Below are 21284 nucleotides of genomic sequence, written 5' to 3'. Positions count from 1 at the left end.
TTAAACTGCTTCTAAGCATGGTCTTTAGAAGCTGACTTAATTTCATTTTGGTGGGTATATACTGAATCTATATGTTATCTCTGTTAAGTTTCCCATTTCCTTTATTCTTTGAGAAAAATTTGAATGTTATTGTGTCACCTGTAATACTAGCTATCCCTTCCAACTTTATTTCATTTTTCCTAGTTCTTCCTTAATGTCTTTTTCAGAATGCTGAAAAAAATACAGTATTTGCTGACATGTTAATGGAGATGACTAATGTAAAGTGACAAGTTGCTGTCTTCTAGTGTGGTTTTTAAACAACTGTGACTCTACCTAAAATTACTATTATCCAGCCATTGACTTTTTATTATGGGCTCTACTGGTGTCTTAGTTTCCACAATTCTTTGTTGTGTGGGACTGCCTTGCATATTGCAGTTCATTTACCATCCCTTGACACTACTTTCTAAATGCAAATAGCACTCCCTATACCTATTTCCAAATGCCCCCAGGATACAAGACCTTCCCTGATTGAGAGCTGTTCAGCCTATATTTTACCTTCTTTCCAGTGTATATCAGAGGAGTCTTTACTCACTACTTTTCTGAAATCCAGTCTCTTTGTGTTGAACTAAGACCATTCCTGTGTAAGAGCTAAGACCATTGCCTCCACATAATTTAACTATAATTGGGACTAGCAACTGAGACCATCTGTGTCAATATGATTTAACTGTTTGCTCAGGAAATTTTTAATCAGAAAGATAAACTGGAAAATCAGTAAATAATTTCATTTTTTTGCTTGAATAAATTTTTACAGACTAAAGTACATATCTGAGTGAATGATTTGCATGACAGTTCATTTACCTAGACACACAGCTTGCTTATTAGAGCAATAGTTTGATTATCAAGATTTGCTTTAAGATCTTCAACCTGCTGTTGCAACAATTTTAAATATGTCACAAACTTTTCCCAACCCCAATTAATTTCCTTAAATTACTTTAGCTCAGACTCCAAAGACCAAAACCTTCCCTAATTTCTCCCCTTTAAGACATTATTGAAACTCTTAAGGTGGTGATCTCCCTTGCTTCAATAAGCTTAATGAACTCAGTTGGGTTAACAGTTTCTTTGGTGGTCTTGTGAGGGAGCTGACAATGTTTATTCACAAAGACTTTAAAATATTCCTAGTGGTGGGCTTTTGATATCTTGACCTATGAATCCTATGAAGATGCTGAATACTTGCTCCAAGCTTGTTAATGATTGATACATACTTTTGCCATTATTTAGGAGAAGAAAAGAAATGGAAAAAGAAAAGAAGAGGTATTGATGAAGATGATTGAAAGGAAATGATCAAGAAGAGGAGGAGTAGGTAGATGGAGAAGAAAAAGAAGACAAAATAAATAATAAAAGGAGAGGGAAAACACTATGGGAAGTATGTAACAACAAAGAGGAATGAGGAAAAAGAAAAAATATGACGAATTACCTTTTTCCTCCTTGTTCTTTTCATCATGGAAATACGTTGTGACTCCTTATTGTTCCCAGGCAGCATGATTTCAGCTACAAATATGGACAAAAAGAAGAAAGGTAATGAGAATAATCAGGGTATAGGGGACAAATACAAGGACATGACTGGTCACTTAACTCATTTTGCAGATAAGGCATACTCCTTCTTTGCAGAGATAACTCTTCCTACCCAATAATCTATTTGTTGTTGTTTTTGTTGTTTTATTGTAAAATATACATAACATAAAACTGACCGTCTTAACCATCTTTAAGTGTACAGTTCAGTGGCGTTAAATACATTCACGTTGTTGTGCAACCATCACGACCATCCATCCCCAGAACGTTTTTCATCTTCCCAAACTGAAACTCCATACACATTAAACAATAACTCTCCATTTTTCCCTCCCCCCCAGCCCCTGGAATCCACCATTCTACTTTGTGTCTCTGTGAATTTGACCACTCCAGCTACCTCAGAGAAACAGATTCATACAACGTTTGTCCTTTTGTGTTTGGCTTACTTGGCTTAGTGTAATGTCTTCAGGGTGCATCCACGTTATAGCAGGTGCCAAAACTTAATTCTTTCTTAAGGCTGAATAATAGTACAGTGTGTGTATATTTCACATTTTGTTTACCCACTGATGGACAGTCAGTGGACACTTGGCTGTTTATACTTTTCAGTTCTTATGAATAATGCTGCTATAAACATTTGTGTACCAATATCTGTTTGAGTCTCTGACTTCAATTCTTTTGGTTATATACCCAGAAGAGCAATTGCTGGTTCGTGTGGTAATTTTTGTTTTCCACAGTGGTTTTTTACATTCCCAATGTGCAAGGGTTCCAATTTCTCTACATCCCCATCAACACTTGTTATTTCCTTTTTATTATTATTTTTTATAATAGTCTTTCTAATGGGTGTGAAGTGGTTTTGATTTGAATTTTCCTAATAATTAGTGATGTTGAGCATTTTTCATGTGCTTATTAGCTATCTGTATATCTTCTTTGGAGAAATGTCTATTCAAGTCCTTTGCCCATTCCTATCCAATAATCTATTGAGCAATGCTTGGGGCTAGACCAGATTGGTACCCCCAGAATGTGACACAATGAGTTGTAATTAATATTTACTAATCTATTCTACAATTAATTGAGGTTCATTCTTTTTGACTTTTCCTAGACCACTTATGTAGTATTTTAGTTTTTGTTTCATTATAACTAATATATATCTATTTAGGTCCACACTACTGGGATCTATCCATTATCTTTTTAGAAAATTGAGATATTTACCTCTTTCTACTTCTTTTACACATTCCCCTATAATAGAGATATCTTAAAAATTATTACTAGTTATTTTTAAATAACATTTTCAAGTGTCTTAAACTCTAAAAGTGTAATCTGCCTAATGATGCCTAATTTGGATGCTTCTAACAAGTAAATTTATGCAGGTGAGTAGTGTGTGGCCCAACAGGTTTTGTTAGGAAGTCTAAATGGCATGAATAGGTACAAATAACTTGGAAAATAAAACTTTTCTAAAGAACAGTTTAGACTTTTCAATAATGTTCTATAATGCAGCATAATATTCCACTTTTGGGCCTTCTATTTTTCTGGACACAGGAGAGTCAGACATTCATTCTTTGTTGGCTTACATATACATGTTTTCACATTCTTCCTAAGCCACTGTATTGTAGAGTACCCTATTCCTTCTTACGGAACCCAGGGTGAATTCTTGTACTATGTGTGGAGAACACTGTGGTTCTTTTCATCTAAAATCTTTTATTTGCTGAATATGGAGCATAAGATAGAAGTGAAGAAATTAGTCTCAGTGGAAAACCAGTTTGTTAACCTAAGAAAACTACTTCATAAGAAGTAGAAGCCACAACTTCCCCCATTGCATGAATTTTATGCTAAACGAGCCGTTATAAAGCAACCAAGAGTGACTTTAACTGTAGGCCTGGGCTGCATTATTGACACGAGGAGCTCTTCCAAGAATGGAGAGCCAGTAACCAGATGGATGTGAGCTGGAAACAGTTTATGTGGATTTGAGAGTACAACCAAGACAAGGTGCAAGCTTAAGGTGAGGAAGGAGTGAATGGCTGTGTAAATCCAGTATCATAAAACTCAGGGACACTGGCTAAACTCAAATCTAATCTAGGTAGACATCAGTTCCAAAAAATTCTGTTCTAAACAGGGCAGGCATTTTGTGTGACCTTATGACAACAGAGGGGACATTTGTGAGAAGGATGGGGAATGACCACAAACTAAGGTCAGAGACTCAGTATTCCCAGCCTATCAGAGGGAGTTTAGTCTGTAGTTAGTCAAGTGGAGATACTGCACAGCATTGGTGTAGGTCAAAAAGTTTCAGCACGATGCTCTCACAGGCATCTGGGGTTCTGGACACCTCCAGAAACTCATTCAGCAGGCATTGATGGCAGCTGTGAACTATTTCCATATTCCACTTGCTAGGAAGGAAACTATTAATACATTTTTGACTAGTGTCCATACTAGTTGGGGTTTAGCCTGCAGGGGTGCATAAATCATTCCCCAGATGGGGTTAAATAAGCCATAACTTAATGCTGAGATATGCGGGTGATATGGGGTAGAGGTTGGAGAGTGGTAAAGAGTAGTCAGCTTCCCTCTGTGGGTATCCTGGTGGAGAGACCATCATTCCTTCCTCATAGTTTATATTTCTAGGTCTAAGAGGAACCTGTTAACAACAATCAAATATTTCTTGTCATGATTGCTACCTTGTTATAAACCAGATTATGGTCAGAGCCTTCTTTTATGGTGTTTAATTAAATTATCCCATCAACTATGTGAACTACATATTATCAGTTTTCATAGATCAATAAATATGAGGTACAGAGTGGTAAAAAACTTTCCTTCATCTGACTTCAACTTCTGTGCTTCTCTTCTACATATCTTACTTTGGAGACATTCTTTTTATATCTCCCATATCACACAAAGCATCTATATAAATTGACTTCAGAAATAACCCTTGGTAACATAGAGTAATCCAAGGTGATTAGGCAAATTAAGCACAAACCAAGGTCCTATCTTCTTACATATTGATACCTTGAGGAAAGATAATTTCTGAGACTACTTCCATAAACCTGGCCAACGATAGTAGTATATATCATTGCAAAACATGATAGCATGATGCGGTTGTATGATTCCATGTAGATCAGGAATCAGTTTTATGAAGTAATTTGTATTTTTATAAGTGCCATCCTCCTAGATGAAACAACAGCAGCAGTCATATTTTCTTAAATCATTATAGCTGCTTGTGCTGTAGTGTTTTTCATAACTTACAATAGGTCTTAATCCAGCACTAACATTTAGCAGACCATAGCAATATCTCCTCTGTGCCCTGTTTAATACAAATAGATAACTAGTGCCAAGGCAGGCCCCAGTTGCTATTGTTCAGCAGTGTTTGCTCTGCAGCAGTTTTCTGAGCTCTGCAAACACATCTTCCATCTGGCAGCTGGATATGTTTAAAATTTTTCTCTGTATAAAACCCTTAGGCAATGCCATTTCATATATTTTGCTATTCAGGCCAAGTGAATAGCCAATCAGAATCTTCTGAAGAAGCCCTAGTGATCAGTATTGTTGATGAACTACAGGAAAATTATATGCATGTATTTGAATATTCTTCACGCATTAAAAGAATCTTTGAAAAAATTCTTAAATGCAAACTGTATGCTTGTTCAAAAAATTATTTTTTATTCTTCTGCTTGTTAATGGTGCATAGTCATCCATTGCCTTTCCCAGTCTTATAGTTAAGGTATCACTTGTTACCTTGCGTCTCTAAACTCAACTGTAATCTGAGGTCAAGTTGGTTAAGTCAACCACCTCTACTTCACCATCCACCCAGTCCTGGAATTTATGTTGATTCTTGCAGGCTCAGTATGCAGTGTGCCATGGATGAAATTCCAGTCCATCTGAGCTGTCAGTGTTGCAGTATCTCCCATTCTTGGTTTCACATACCACATTGACTCATTTCACAGATGGACTCCTGCTTTGGATTTCCCCTCTACATGAAAACAGGTCTATTTGTTTTTGATATTTATACCTGCCTATCTCATTCCAGATGACTTCCCCAGAAAAAAAGCCATGTGCTTATCTACTATAAGTGATTCAAATAGCTTTTTTTTTGACAGATAGGGCTTTAAAAGTACTGGTTTAGTTTACTAAGAATAATACAGACTTGGATGTCAAAACCTTGGCCTTTGACCCAGTTCTATCTCTAATTAATGATTTTCTTTTTAAGCAACCACCAAACTAACGCTAGATCTCAGTTTTCACATCTGTAAAATGAGGATAGTGGGCCTTCAGTGTCTGTTTGGAAGAGGCAGAAAAGTTTATCTACTCAGACACTTACCACCCAAGAATGAAAAAAACAGTCCTCCAGTGTCTGAGAAGATATTTCTCCTTAACTCTTGTACCCAGATTCATAGAGGAAATGCATCATACAGTGAAAAACCCCACAGTGTTCTCCACAGGTAGTACAAGAATTCACCCTGGGTTCCTTAAGAAGGAGTAGGGTGCTCTACAATACAATGGCTTAGGAAGAATGTGGTCTAATCCACTGCTCAGCATCCATTAGGTAATCAAAAAATATTTAGTGTATTGAATAAAGAAAATGATGTGCTGCTTTATGGGTGGTCATAACCCTTGCTGGCTCTTAATCTTTATTCTTTATTCAATAGATTAATTAATTATTCCTTGTTGCTTAATTTTCTTGAAGTTTAAACAGTTTTCTCAAAAATTAGCCTTTTTTTTTTTTAGTCATTTCCTACTATCAATATGCTTCCCTTTTCTTCAGTATCCTTTCTTTTCTTTGGCTGTCAGTCAAAGTAATCCTCTGTTCCTAATTTAACAAAAGAGAAAGTGATTATTTATAAGCACTTTCACCCCGACAGCCCTGAAAAAGAAGTCTTATAATTTCTAGTCATCTGTTTCTTAAAGCCTAAAAACATTAGTCTTAAATTCAATACTCTCACCTTCTTATCTGGCATCTGTCTCTTTCATTAGCTTAGATGCTTTTTGTTTATCTGTTTGGACCAGTTTACTTCCCTAATCTATGAAAGGAGAAATTTTATTTGCTTCAGTGGTTTTTATCCCAACAGAGATTTGAAAGCTTATTTTCTGTAGGGTGATGTTAGCAGTGATTTCTGAAATTTTCATTCACATATACCAGATTGGCTTGTGTCTACAAATCTCATCTCAAAAAATAAACATTACAAATATGTTGAGCTAATTTAAAATTATATATCTATTTCCATATACACCTATATGTATATTCTAACATATATACATTAAATATCATATATTGGTACAAACTTTCCAGACAAAAAAATTGTCCATTTGAATCAAAAATCTTAAAAAATGAAAAATATAACTCCTCTCATTAATTATCCTAAGGGCATCATCTGATAGAGTTAAAGATAAGGTTTTAATCACAAAGATGGTCATTGCAACATTATTTCTAGAGACTAAAATATTCAAAAACCTTAAATACCCATCATTAAGAAGTTTAAGTAATTTTAAAATGTTTAGAAGACTCAATTAACATTAAAAATGTATACATGAAAATATTTAGTGAAAAGCAGAAGTTTTGAAGAAACTAATTTGAAATATTATCAATGATTATATTTGGGAGAGAAAGCTCTTTTAATTAGTTTTTTATTTAACAATATTATCTAAGACTTGTTTTTGTGTCTCTGTAAAATAGAAATAATAAATGTAGCTTTCTGATACAGTTTTTTTACCCAAGACTTAGTGAGATAATGGACACAAACTGCTCATCGCAGTGACTTATGCATAGTAAATGTGTCACTAGAAATAGCTATTGGAGTGAGATTAATAATGTGGAGCTTTACAATGGGATCAAAATTAAGTTGTTATTAACTTAAAATAGACTGTTATAGATATAAGTTGTTATATGTGAGCCTCATGGTAACCACAAAGGAAAACCTATATTATATAAACAAAAGAAAGGAGAAAGAAATATAAGCATACAATTAAAAAAAGTCATAAAATCACAGAGGAAGAGAGCAAGAGAAGAAAGGAACAGAGAACTACAAAAATAGCCAAAAAATAATTAATAAAACAGAAATAAGCATATGCCTATCAATAATTACTTTAAATGTAAATGAACTAAATTCTCCCATCAAAAGACATAATGTACATGAATAGATTAAACAAAAAACAAGACCCATCTATATACTGCCTACAAGAAACTCACTTTAGATGTAAGGACACAAGCAGACTGAAAGTGAAGGGATGGCCAAAGATATTCCATGGAAATAGAAACTAAAAGAAAGCTGGAGAAGCTATACTTATATCAGACAAAATAGACTTCAAAACAAAGACTGTAACAAGAGATAAAGAAGGGCATTACATAATGATAAAGGAGTCAATCCAACAAGAGGATATAACATTAGTAAAAATGTATGCAGCCAACATAGGAGTACCTGCATATATAAAACAAATAGTAATAGCAATATGATAACAGTAGAAGACTTTAATACTCCACTTACATCAATAAATAGATCATCCAGACAGAAAATCAATAAGAAAACATTTCCCTTAAATGACACATAAAACCTGATGGGCATAACAGATATTTACAGAATATTCCATCCACAAGCAACAAAATATACATTCTTCTCAAGTGCACATGGAACCTCTTCCAAGATAGATCATATATTAGACCACAAAACAAGTCTTAATAAATTTAAGAGGACTGAAATAATATCAAGGAACTTTTCTGACAACAAAGTTATGAAACTAGAAATTAATTACATGGAGAAAACTGGAAAATTCACAAATACATGGAGATTAGTAATGTGCTACTGAACAACCAATGGATCAAAAAACAAATACAAAACACCTTAAGACAAATGAAAATGGAAATGTAACATACCAAAATCTATGGGATATAACAAGAGCAGTTCTTAGAGGGAAATTCATAGTGTAAAGCCTATCTCAAGAAACAGAAAGTCTCAAACAACCTTATTTTCACCAGAAGGAATTAGAAAAAGAAGAACAAATGAAGCTCAAAGTTAGTAGAAGGAAGGAAATAATAAATATTAGAGCAGAAATAAATGAAATAGAGACTAAAAAGAGAATAGAAGATCAGTGAAACTAAGATCTGGTTCTTTGAAAAACTAAACATAATTGACAAACCTTTAGCTAGATTCACCAAATAAAAGAGCAAGAGTGAGAGTGAGAGCAAAAGAGAGAGAACTCAAATAAATAAAATCAGAAATGAAAGAGGAGGTATTAGGACTGATACCACAGAAATACAAAAGATTATGAGACTACTATGAACAATTATATGAGAACAAATTAGAAACCCAGGAGAATGAATAAATTCCTAGAAAGATACAACTTACCAAGACTGGATCATAATGAAATAGAAAATCTGAATAGACCAATTACTATTAAGGAGACTGAATGGTTAGTCCCAAACCTCTCAACAAACAAAAGTCCAGGATCAGATGGCTTCGCTGATGAATTCTACCAAACATTCAAAGAAGAATTAATACCAATCCTTTTCAAACTCTTCCAAACAATAGAAGATGATGGAACTCTTTCAAACTCATTTTATGAGTCCAGCATCATCCTGTTACCAAAAGGGACAAGGACACCACAAGAACAGAAAATTAAATGACATTGTCCCTGATAAACACAGATGCAAAAATCCTCAACAAAATATTAGCACACTGAATTCAATAATACATTAAAAAGATCATACACCATGATCAAGTGGTATTAATCCAGGGATGCCAAAATTGTTCAACATTCATAAATTAGTCAATGAGATACACTGCGTTAACAAAATGAAGGATAAAAATCATACCATTTTCTCAATCAATGCATAAAAAGCATTTGACAAATTCAACACTTATTTATGATGAAAACTGTCAACAAAGTGAGCATAGAGGTAACATTTTTCAATATAATAAAGAATATATTTGACAAGCCCACAGCCAACATTAAACTCAGTGTGAAAACCTGAAAGCCCTTCCTCTCCAGTGAGATCATAAACAGGACAAGGATGGCCACTCTCTTCACTTCTTTTCAACATAGTATTGAAAGTCCTAGCCAGAGCAATTAGGCAAGAAATTGAAATAAAATGCATCCAAATAAGAAGAAAGAAGTAAAATTGAAACTATTTGCAGATGACATGATAGTATATATAGAAAGCTCTAAAGACTCCATCAAAAAACTGTTACAACTAAAAATTAAGTAAAGTTGCAAGATACAAAATCAATATGCAAAAACGTGCAATTTCTATATACTAATGATAAATTATTTAAAAATAAATTAAAATAAATAAATAAATTTTTAAAAATAACATTTACATTTGCTTCAAAAATAATAAAATATCTAGGAATACATTTAACCAAGGAGGTTAAAGAAAGGTATATTGAAAACTACAAGACATTAATGAAAGAAATTGAAGAAGGCACAAATAAATAGACTGATATTCCATCCTTATGGATTGGAATAATGAATATTGTTAAAATGTCCATACTACCCAAAGCAATCTACAGGTTCAATGCAATCCTTATCAAAATTCCAATAGCATTTCTCACACAAATAGAACAAACAATCCTAAAATTTGTATGGAACCATATAAGACCCAAATAGCCAAAGCAATCTTGAGAAAAAACAACAAAGCTGGAGGCATCACACTCCTGATTTCAAACCATATTACAAAGCTATAGTAATTAAAACAGTATGGTATTGACATAAAAACAGACACATAGATCAATGGGACAGAATAGAAAGCCCAGAAATAAATCCATGCATAGATGGTCAATTAATTTTTGACAAAGGAGCCAAGAATATACAAAGGGAAAAGGACAGTCTCTTCAATACATGGTGTTGGGAAAATGGGATAGCCATATGTAAAAGAATGGAACTAGACCACTATCTTACCCCATACACAGAAATTAACTCAAAACTGATTAGAGATTTCAATGTTAAGATCAGAAACCATAAAATCCTAGAAGAAAACATAGGTAGTAAGCTCCTTGACATTGAGCTTGATGATGAGCTTTTTTGATCTGACCCCAAAACACAAGCAAGAAAAGCAAAAATAATTAAGTGGAATTACAAAGTTCTAAAAAGTTTCTGCACAGCAAAGGAAACCATCAAAAAAATGAAAAAGTAACCTACTGAATGGGAGAAAATATTTGCAAATCATGTATCTGGTAAGGAGCTATGTCCAAAATACATAAAGAACTCATACAACTCAATAGCAAAAAAACCCTAAACGTTCCAATTTTAAAATGGGCAGGAGATCTGAATAGACATTTTTCCAAAGAAGGCATACAGATGGGCAACAGGTACATGAAAAGATGCTTTCCATTATTAATCATCAGGGAACTGCAAATCAAAATCACAATGAGATATCATCTCACTCCTGTCAGAATGGCTATTATTAAAAAGACAAGAAATAACAGGTCTTGTTGAGAATGTGAAGAAAAGGGAAACCTTGTGTACTGTTGGTGAGAATGCAAACTGGTGCAAACACTATGGAAAACAGCATGGAGGTTACTCAAAAGATTAAGAGTAGAACTACATATGATTCAGTAATTCCTCTTCTGGGTATTTATCCAAAGAAAACAAAAACACTAACTTGAAATGATATATGCACCCCCCTGTTCATTACAGCATTATTTACAATAGCCAAGATATGGACACAACCAATATGTCTGTCAATGGATGAATGGGTAAAGAAAATGTGATGTATATATATACAATGCAATATTATTCAGCCATAAAATACTATGTAATCTTGCCATTTGTGACAACTTGGATGGAGCTTGAAGGCCTTATGCTAAGTGAAATATGCCAGACTGAGAAAGACAAATATTCAATGATCTCTCTTGTTATGTGGAAAAGAAAGAAAGAAAGAGGGTTCCCCTGGTGGCACAGTGGTTGAGAGTTCGCCTGCTGATGCAGCGGACATGGGTTCGTGCCCCAGTCCGGGAAGATCCCACATGCCGTGGAGTGGCTGGGCCCGTGAGCCATGGCCGCTGGGCCTGCGCGTCCGGAGCCTGTGCTCCGCAATGGGAGAGGCCACAACAGTAAGAGGCCCACGTACTGGGAAAAAAAAAAAAAAGAAATACATAAATAACCAAGCTTATAGATAACAGAGAACTGATTGGCGGTTATCAGAGGCAGGGGGTGGGTGTATGTGAAAAATGGGTAAACTCTTTTTATATTTGTTTTTGTTTAAGTAATTTGAAAATAAACAAAGAAAATATAGCTGTTATTATTAGATAGACTATTTATTTCTTTAATTTTAAAAAATATCTATCATTGCCTAAAAACCAATGATGTGCTTGGTGTTATGCTAACTCCTCTTCCCTCCAGCATTATTTTCCAAAGTCAGAAACTTATTCAGATAACTAGTTCAAAGTCATTCTAGTTTTGAGACTAGAGTCAGATTTAAATGCAAGCCTCTCTACTTGCAAAGCCCATGCCCTTAACTGCTCTAGGAGATTACCTCTATAGCCATCACATACATAATTGGAAAAAACAACATAAAATTTTTTTTAATAAAGGAAAAATAAAAGATCTGCAATTTCTATGTGTACTACTTTCCATGATTCCAGTGGTACAGATAACTCTGTTTTTGCTTTCAAAACTAAAATTCCTTGAAGTCATTCCAATGTGTACAATATTTTCCATAAATCATCACAGGAAGATGAATACCTACTCCTTCTCTCCAAATCTTTATACTGTTACATAAAGAGATTTTTCTATATTTCCCAAATTTTATGTCCTATGATGCACTCATAATAATTTTCTGATTTTATCATAACCTATACTCACTATGTATGTAGTAGCCTTTAAGATTTAGTGAGACATAATTTGGACTAAAAAAAGAGTAGATCTACATGGATAAGTAAAAAGTTTGATATTTGTTATATTGCTAAAGGAAATATGGTTTTATTTCTTTCAAGTACACTTACTTATTTGAAAAGTATAGGTACTTAGAAGATTGTATTAATCTGAGAATAAGAAATTTTAAAAATTACGATATCAATCATACATACGAGCAGATGCTTCAAAAGTGATTCTAAAGTTATTACATTTCTTCAATACAATTTTTAAATTAGTTTAAATAGAAATATTTCTCATATTTTACACCTTTGATAATATGAAGTTAAAATATATAAGCTTTTGAAAGCATATGTTGTGCCTTGAAAATAAAGTCTCATTTAATCTCAATGACTCTATTAGATAGGTATTATTATGTCTATTTTCCATTAAGGAAACTGGTGTTCAGTCAAGGAAATTGGTACATCCTTCTATGACTTGATTTTTTTTAAAAAATAGTATTTAACTTTATATTTGTGAATTTATCCATGTTGAGATATAGTTTAGGTATATTCATCTTAAATGCTGTATCCTATTCTACTATATAAATATACCACAATTTTTTTCTTCCGTCTGTGGATTTGTTTCTGTGTTTTGTTATAATAAACAATGTTCCCAATGCATGCCTTTTTGGTAAATGTGGAGGAATTTCTCAAGGGAATATACCTACAATTAAAATTTCATTTAATATGCATACTTTCGACTTTACTAGGTAATGCCAAAGGGTTTTCCAAAGTGGTTTACAATATAAAGTCCAGGTAGTAGTGTATAAGTGTCTCCACGCATCAAAACTTTACTTCTTGGTATAGTCAAACTTTTTACTTTTTACCAGTGAAATATAAAATATAATGATATTTTACTGTGCTTTTGATTTGTGATTGTGTATTTAGCAATAACCATACACATTTGCATATGCCTGTTTGCTTCATTTGTAAAATATGTATTTTTTTACATCCTTGATCCTACCTCCTCTTTTTCAAATAGCTTATTTGATTTTTTCCTTTTGATATATTTTCTTATATGGGAAAAAAAATCTAACAAAAATTGGTTTGCAAAACAATAATAATAACCAATTTATGCAGTTTCAAAAAAAGATTAAACTTAAATATTGGCCATAAAAAGAAGAGAAAAGTGATGATCAGGTTATGGTTTTTAATATCCTCATATATATATTGGCCACAATTCTGTCAGTAATAATAGTTGTAATTATTGGCTGCTACTTTGAGATTTGCCTTTTTAAAATTTCTTCTGTTGTATTATTTTATGAGTAGGAAGTTTTAAATTTGTTACTGCAGTCAAATTTTATTTATTGTTTATACTTACTGAGCTTTTATAATTCTTCCCTATACTAGTCATAAACATCTCTCCTATACTTTTGTCACAAGTTTTAAAAATATTGTCCTTGAATCTGGCATGAAGTAATAATTCTGTTTCATTTTTTCACATTTTAATTACCAAATTATAACAACATATTGAATACTGCATATTTTTACTACTGATTTGCAGTGCCAGATACATTAGACACCGTATTTTCTTATGTGCGTGAGTGTGTTTCTGGTCTCTTTTATCGGGCTGTTTATTTTCCCTATGCCTATGCAATATTGTCTTACTGACTACAGTCTAATAAGTCTTGATATCTGATAGCATAAATTTCACACATTGTTCTTCTTCTTTAGGAAAGTCTTGGTGCTCTTGAATATAATTTTTAGGTTGCTTTGGCCAAGTATAAATACATAATATTTCTATCAATATTCATTAAATAGACTTACTGCTCTCAGTGCCTCCTTTATTAAAAAACATGTCCACATATATGTTAGTCAGTCTTTGGACTCTAGTTTTTTTCTTATTAGTCTATTGTTTATACTTATCTGTATTGTTATCTTTTAGAGCAAGTGTTTCCATTTGATTTTTCTTTCTAAAGAGTGTTGCCTTAGAGTTCAGAAGAAGTGGACTGGGAAACTGGTATAGGAGTAAGGAAACAGAACAAGAAAAAAATGGGGAAGGAGAGGTGCATAGAGGATAGCTTTAGTCTGAAAACACAGGGTAAAACTTTGCATTAAAATTTATTCTTCAGAATTTTGGGGACCCAGGGCAAAAAACAAGGTCACATTATGACTGTGAGCCTTAGGTACTTTTACCACCATAAACCCCTTTCTCTACTAAAAATTGTTTAAATTTATATTTTTATGGCTGCACTAGTAGAAAGATGAATACAGTCCAGGCCAGATTATTACATATTCATATAATTATATTAATGTTATTCTTCTGATTTTAAAATGAAATTAAAACATTTTTGCAGACCCCTAAAATTATTGTGGGCCCTTGGCACTGTGCCTACTCTGTCTTATGGATGTCAGCATTGGCAATGAATCTGGTCTTTCATGCTACTACAGTTTTTGTCACTGCTTAATGGCTGCCCTGACTCTCTTGTTCTATGGGTACTGGGACAAGGAAAGTCTTCTAAGAATTGCAGTTGCTGGCTAGTGGAAATGAAAGTGAACTTGAGGAACCAAGGGATTCACAAAAATAGAAAAAAGGATCCTAAGGGATTCCAACATTATCCACTAAATATTCTTAACTATTTTGGGCTCTTTATATTTCCATATAAAATTAGAATCAGCTTGTTATGTTTCACAAATTACTGTGGGTGTTTTAATTGGAAGTGTCTTAATTCTATAGACCAATTTGGAGAGGACACATCTTTAAAATACTAAATCTCCTATGAAAATATTATCTCTATATTTATTTATGCTTCACAATAAAGTTCTATAATTTTTTCAAAGATTTTATGTACCTTTTTATCAGATATATTCCCAAGTATTCAATATTTTTGATTCTATTGTAAATAAGCCATATTTAAAATTTTTCTTATGTTTGTTGCTGGTATATAGAAATACAATTGTTTTTTCATGCTGATTTTGATCCACAAACTTCTACATAGTATTATTAATTTGAATAATTTCTTAGTAGATTCTTTTATATTTTCTTTCTATAAATTCTATCATCTGAAAGTGACAGTTTTGTCTACTCCCTTCCAAGTTTTTATACCTTTTATTTATTTTTCTTTGCTTATTACACTGGAAAGAACCTCCAGAATAATATTAAATAGAATCAGTAAAAGAAAATATTTTTACCTCCAAAATTTAAAGGAAAATTTCTATTACATTACCGTTAAATATAATGTTTAATCTAGGTTTTCCAAATACCTGTTATCACATTAAGATAATCCATTCTCTTCAGTTTTAATTTCCAAGTTTACATTTCCCCATGAAATATGTTGTTTTCTTACTGTCATATAATTTTCAACTTGGTTATGCTAATGATCTACTATTAATTTTTATATTACTGAATTCAATGTGCCACTATTTTGTTTAAATGTTTTTGTATTGGTATTTATAAGTGAGGTAGCCTTGTAATTTTCTTTTCTCTCATGGTTTTTGTCCGGTTTGGGCATTAGAGGTCATGTTAAATATATTAAATGTTTTAGGGAATAACACTCTGGAATTTTCATCTGGACTATATCATATATGACTGAAATAATTTCTTGAGTGTTTGATAGGTTTGACCAGTGAAGCCATCTAGGCTTGAGGTTTTCTCTGTGGAAAAGTGATTATTTTTTCATTACTTTCACTGGCAGTGTAACTATTAAAGTTTTTAATTTCCTCCTGAATTAGTTTTAGTAATGTGTGTCTCAAGGAAGTTGCCTATCTCATCAATTTTAAAGCTTATTGGATAAAGTTGTTCATAGCATTATCATACTAGTTTCAGTAATTTAATGATTAATGTCCATACTACTCAAAGCAGTTTACAGACTGAATGCAATCCCTATCAAAATTCCAGTGGCATTTTTCACAGAAATAGAAAAAATGATCCTAAAATTCATGTGGAAACAGTGAAGACTCTGAATAGCCAGAGCATTCTTGAACAAAAAGAACAAAGCTTGAGGCATCACACTACCTGATTTCAAAATGTACTACAAAGCTATTGTAATAAAAACAGAATAGTACTGGCATAAAAATAGACATATAGGCCAATGGAACACACCAGTGATGCCAGAAATAAATCCCTGCCTTTATGGTCAATTAATCTTTGACAAAGATACCAAGAACATACAATGGGGAAAGGACAGTCTCTTCAATAAATGATGTTGAGGGACTTCCCTGGTGATACAGTGGTTAAGAATCCACCTGCCAATGCAGAGGACACAGGCTCGATCCCTGGTCCAGGAAGATCCCACATGCCGTGGAGCAACTAAGCCCATCCGCCATGACTACTGAGCCTGTGCTCTAGAGCCCGTGAGCCACAACTGTTGAGCCTGTGTGTCACAACTACTGAAGCCCATGTGCCCTAGAGCCTGTGAGCCACAACTACTGACCCCACACATTGCAACTACTGAAGCCTGCATGGTCTAGGGCCTGCATGCCACAACTACTGAGCCCACTTGCTGCAACTACTGAAGCCTGCATGCCTAAAGCCTGTGCTCCACAACAAGAGAAGCCACTGCAATGAGAAGCCCTCACACTGCAATGAAGAGTAGCCCCCATTCGCCACAATGAGAGGAAGCCTGTGTGCAGCAATGAAGACCCAAAGCAGCCAAGAAAATTAAATAAATAAATTTAAAAAAAAAATAAATGATGCTGAGGAAGGGTTCAAAAACATATTTGATGAAATAATGGCTGAAAAGCCCCCTAAACTGGGGAAACAGATATTTAGGCCCAGGAAGCACAGAGAATCACAAATAAGATGCCAAACAGATCTACACCAAGACATATCATAATCAAAATGGTAAAAGTTAAAGAGAAAATTGTGAAGGCACCAAAAACAAACAAAAATACAAAACAAAGAGTCACATACAAGGGAGCACCCCTCCACAAGGCTATCAGCTGATTTTTCAGCAGAAACTTTGCAGGTTATAAGGAGATGGCATGATATATTTAAAGTGCAGAAAAAAAGAGAAATAAAGAATATCTGAGACAAACAAAAAGTTTAAAAGTTCATCACTACTAAACCAGTTTTACAAGAAATGTTAAAGGGTCTTCTTTAAGTGAAAAAGAAAAGGTTATAACAAGGAATAAGAAAATATATGAAGGAAAAATTCTCACTGATTAAAGGCAAATATATGTTAAAGGCAGTAGACTGACTACTTTAAAGAGCTAGTAGGAAAGTTAAAAGACAAAAGTCATAAAATCAAGTATAACTACAATAAACAGTTAAAGGATACACATAAAGATGCAAAATAAGACATCATAAACATAAAATGTGGAGAGAGGAGTAAAAAGTGAAGAGCTTTTAGAATGTGTTTGAACTTAAAAATGACTATCAGCTTAAAACTAATATATATGTGTATATATAGATATGTATACACACACACACACACACATATATATATATATATATATAAAATCTAGCTCATGGTAGCCAAACACCAAAATCCTACAGTATATACTCAAAAAGCAAAAAGAAAAAACCTGAACATAATACTAAAGAAAATCACCAAAATACCAGGAAACAGACTAAAAGAAGGAGAAAGTCACAGAGAACTATAAAAACAACCAGAAAAACCAGTAACAAAATGGCAATAAGTACATACCTATCAATAATCATTTTAAATGGAGATGGACTAAATGCCCAATCAAAAGATATAGGATAGTTGAATGAGTGAAAACAATAAGACCCACCTATATGCTGCCTATAAGAGACTCCCTTCAGAGCTAACAACTTAGGGACTGAAAGTGAAGGGATCAAAAAAGATATTCCATGCAAATGCAAACAAAAAGAAAGCTTGGGCATCAATACCCCTGTCAGACAAAATAGACTTTAAAACATAGTCTATAAAAAAGACAAAGAAGGACATTACTTAATGATAAAGGGATCAATCCAAAAAGAGGATATAACATTTATAAACATTTGCACCTAACCTATATATAACCTAAATATATAACCTAAATATTAACAGAAAAAAGGGAGAAATTAACAGTAATAAAATAACAGTAGAGTACTTTAACACCTCATTTACATCAATGGACAGATTACCCAGACAGAAAATCAGTAAGGAAACACTGGACTTAATTGACGCATTGCACCAGATTGACTTAAGAGATATACATAGAACATTCCATGCAATGTGCACATTTTTTTCAAGTGCACATGAAACATTCTCCAGGAAAGATCACATACATGCTAGGCCACATTAATTAGTTAACTAGTCTGAATTTAAAATAAGGATTTGATTTGATATTAACTCTAAAAGGTACTATTTCATCAAAACTATTTTATTAAAATTTTTATATTTATAAGTATTAAAACTTTTATATGTGATGCATTAGGCTCTGTACAGCCTGTTATGATCAATCCTTTTTTTTTTTTTTTTTGCGGTACGCAAGCCTCTCACTGTTGTGGCCTCTCCCGTTGCGGAGAACAGGCTCCAGACACACAGGCTCAGCGGCCACGGCCCATAGGCCCAGCCACTCCGTGGCATGCGGGATCTTCCCGGACTGGGGCATGAACCTGTGTCCCCTGCATCGGCAGGTGGACTCTCAACCACTGTGCCACCAGGGAAGCCCTGATCAATCCTTTTTAGGCATTGTGAAATAAGGGACTAGTGATTGATTTGCTCTCAGATTGGTCCCCATTACATAGTAGTAAACAATTGTGTATATGTGATGATTATTTATTACTTATCATTAATTATTCATTACTGCATAACCTATGGCCAGTGTAGTAATATTACTTTAGTGATTTCTTAAGAAATCATACTTAAAACCTTGATAGTAGAAAACTGATGTGAAATACTAAAAATATAAAATTATTGTTTTGAGACTTCAGGCATATGTGGCTATCAGTATAAGAAGCTTTAAGGCCCCTACTGGGTTTCTAACATCTGTCAGAATTTCACCCTTGATAGGCATACAGTCATTGTAACCATCTCCGTGTGTGGTGCGGCAAACTAGTGAAGACTTGGAAAGCAACGCCACATATCATTTGCCAAATATTGAGTCCCATAAACTTTTTTTCACTAGATTGTAACTTTTATTAAATTTGTGGGTTAGAGTGATCCTTATCATCAATTGAACTCACACATGTATGGGATTGATTCAGATGTAAGTGACTTATGAAAACTCACCAACTAAGTTAGGTTAGAACTGGTAATGTAACCCATGTCTTCTAACTGCCCCCTTTCTATAGGCAACTGCTTTTTATGCCACGCAGCATGTGGGGGTCTTAGTTCCCCGACCAAGGATTTAACCCGTGGACCCTGCAGTGGAAGTGTGGAGCCCTAACCATTGGACAGCCAGGGAATTCCCCTATAGGCAACTACTTTAGCAGATAACCATAGTGAATACATTCTTTCAGAGGTTAATTTAGCAAAAGGCACATGCTCACATCTGGCTCAAAGTGTTTAAAAGTAAAAGGCTGTCATCCCAAATATACAAAGAACTCTTAAACTCAAAAGTAAGAAAATGAACAACCCATTTGAAAAATGGGCAAACTGTGAACAGCTTTATGCTCTTTATAACCCAGATGAACAGACAAATTCCTATAAAGACAAAATCTACCAAACCTCACACAAAAGAAGAAATATACAATCTGAATAGACCTATATCTAATAAAGTATTGAATCAATAATTAATAACTTTATAAATAGAAAGCACCAGGTCCAGGTGCTCACTGATAAATTCTAAAATATGCTTAAGAAAAGAATTATACCAACTCTCTACAATCTTTTTCAGAAGATAGTTGAGGGAATACTTCCTAAGTTGTTCTAGGAGGCCAGCATTACCCTAATACTAAAACCAGACAAAGACATTACAAAAAAACTACAGACAAATATCTCTCATGAACATGCATGCAAACATCCTCAACAAAGTATTAGCAAACTGAATCCAACAATGTACAAAAAGAATGATACACCATGTCTAAGTGGGATTTATCCCAGATATGCAAATCTATTTCAACATTTAAAAATCAATTCATGTGATCCATCAATCAATAAGAAAAATCACATGATTGTATCAATAGATGCACAAAAAGATTTTTACAAATTCCAAAACTATTCATGATTAAAAACTCCCAATAAACTAGGAATAGAGGGAATTTCCTTAACTTGATAAAGAATATCTACAAAAAGATAGCTAACATCATACTTAAAGATGAAAAGCTTGAATATTTCCCTGTAAGATCAGGAAGAAGGCAAATATGTCCCCTCTCACCACTGCTTTTCAACATTGTACTACAAGTTCTAGAAAATGCAGTAAGACAAGAAAAGAAAATATAAGGAATACAAATTGGGAAGGAAGAAATAAAACTGTCTTTGTTTTCAGATAACATGATCATTTATGTAGAAAGTCCCAAAGAATCAACAACAACAACAAAAAAAGTCCTGGAACTAATAAGCAATTATAGCAAGGTTGGAGGATATAAGACTAACATACAAAAGCCAAATGCTTTGCCTGTACACCAGCAATGAACAAGTACAATTTGGAATGAAAAATGCAATGTCATTGACAGTAGCACTCCAAAAAATGAAATACTTAAGTGTAAAGCTAATAAAATATGTACAAAATCTGTATGAGGAACACTACAAAACTCTGATGAAAGAAATCAATAACTAATGAATGGAAAGATATTTCATGCTCATGGATAGGAAGACTCAATAGGGTCAAGATGTCAGTTCTTCCCAAATTGATCTACAGACTCAATGAAATCTCAGTGAAAATCCCAGTAAGTTATTTTGTGAACATCAACCAACTGATCCTAAACTTCATATGGAGAGGCAAAAGATCCAGAATGGCCAACACAACATTGAAGGAGAAGAACAAAGTTGGAGGACTGACCCTATTTGACTTCAAGACTCACTGTAAAGCTACAGTAATTAAGACAGTGTGGTATTGGCAAAGAATAAACAAACTGACCAT

The 21284-nt window shown here is 33.6% G+C and overlaps 1 long non-coding RNA gene across 1 annotated transcript in view; it reads right to left on the bottom strand.

Annotated features, from left to right (window-relative positions):
- The window catches only part of LOC111187976 (uncharacterized), a 92208-nt gene that overhangs the window by 19177 nt on the left and 51747 nt on the right, over positions 1–21284 (bottom strand). Inside the window, exon 2 of the long non-coding RNA XR_002648330.2 lies at positions 1454–1527. This is a non-coding gene — a long non-coding RNA (uncharacterized LOC111187976). The remainder of the gene's footprint in view (positions 1–1453; positions 1528–21284) is intronic.

This window comes from Delphinapterus leucas, chromosome 6 (genome assembly GCF_059928025.1).
Source record: "Delphinapterus leucas isolate spDelLeu-1000000601 "Yukka" chromosome 6, BTC_Dleu_Yukka2, whole genome shotgun sequence".
NCBI classification, from domain to species: Eukaryota; Metazoa; Chordata; class Mammalia; order Artiodactyla; family Monodontidae; genus Delphinapterus; species Delphinapterus leucas.
This window is presented reverse-complemented; position numbering and strand designations above follow the sequence as displayed.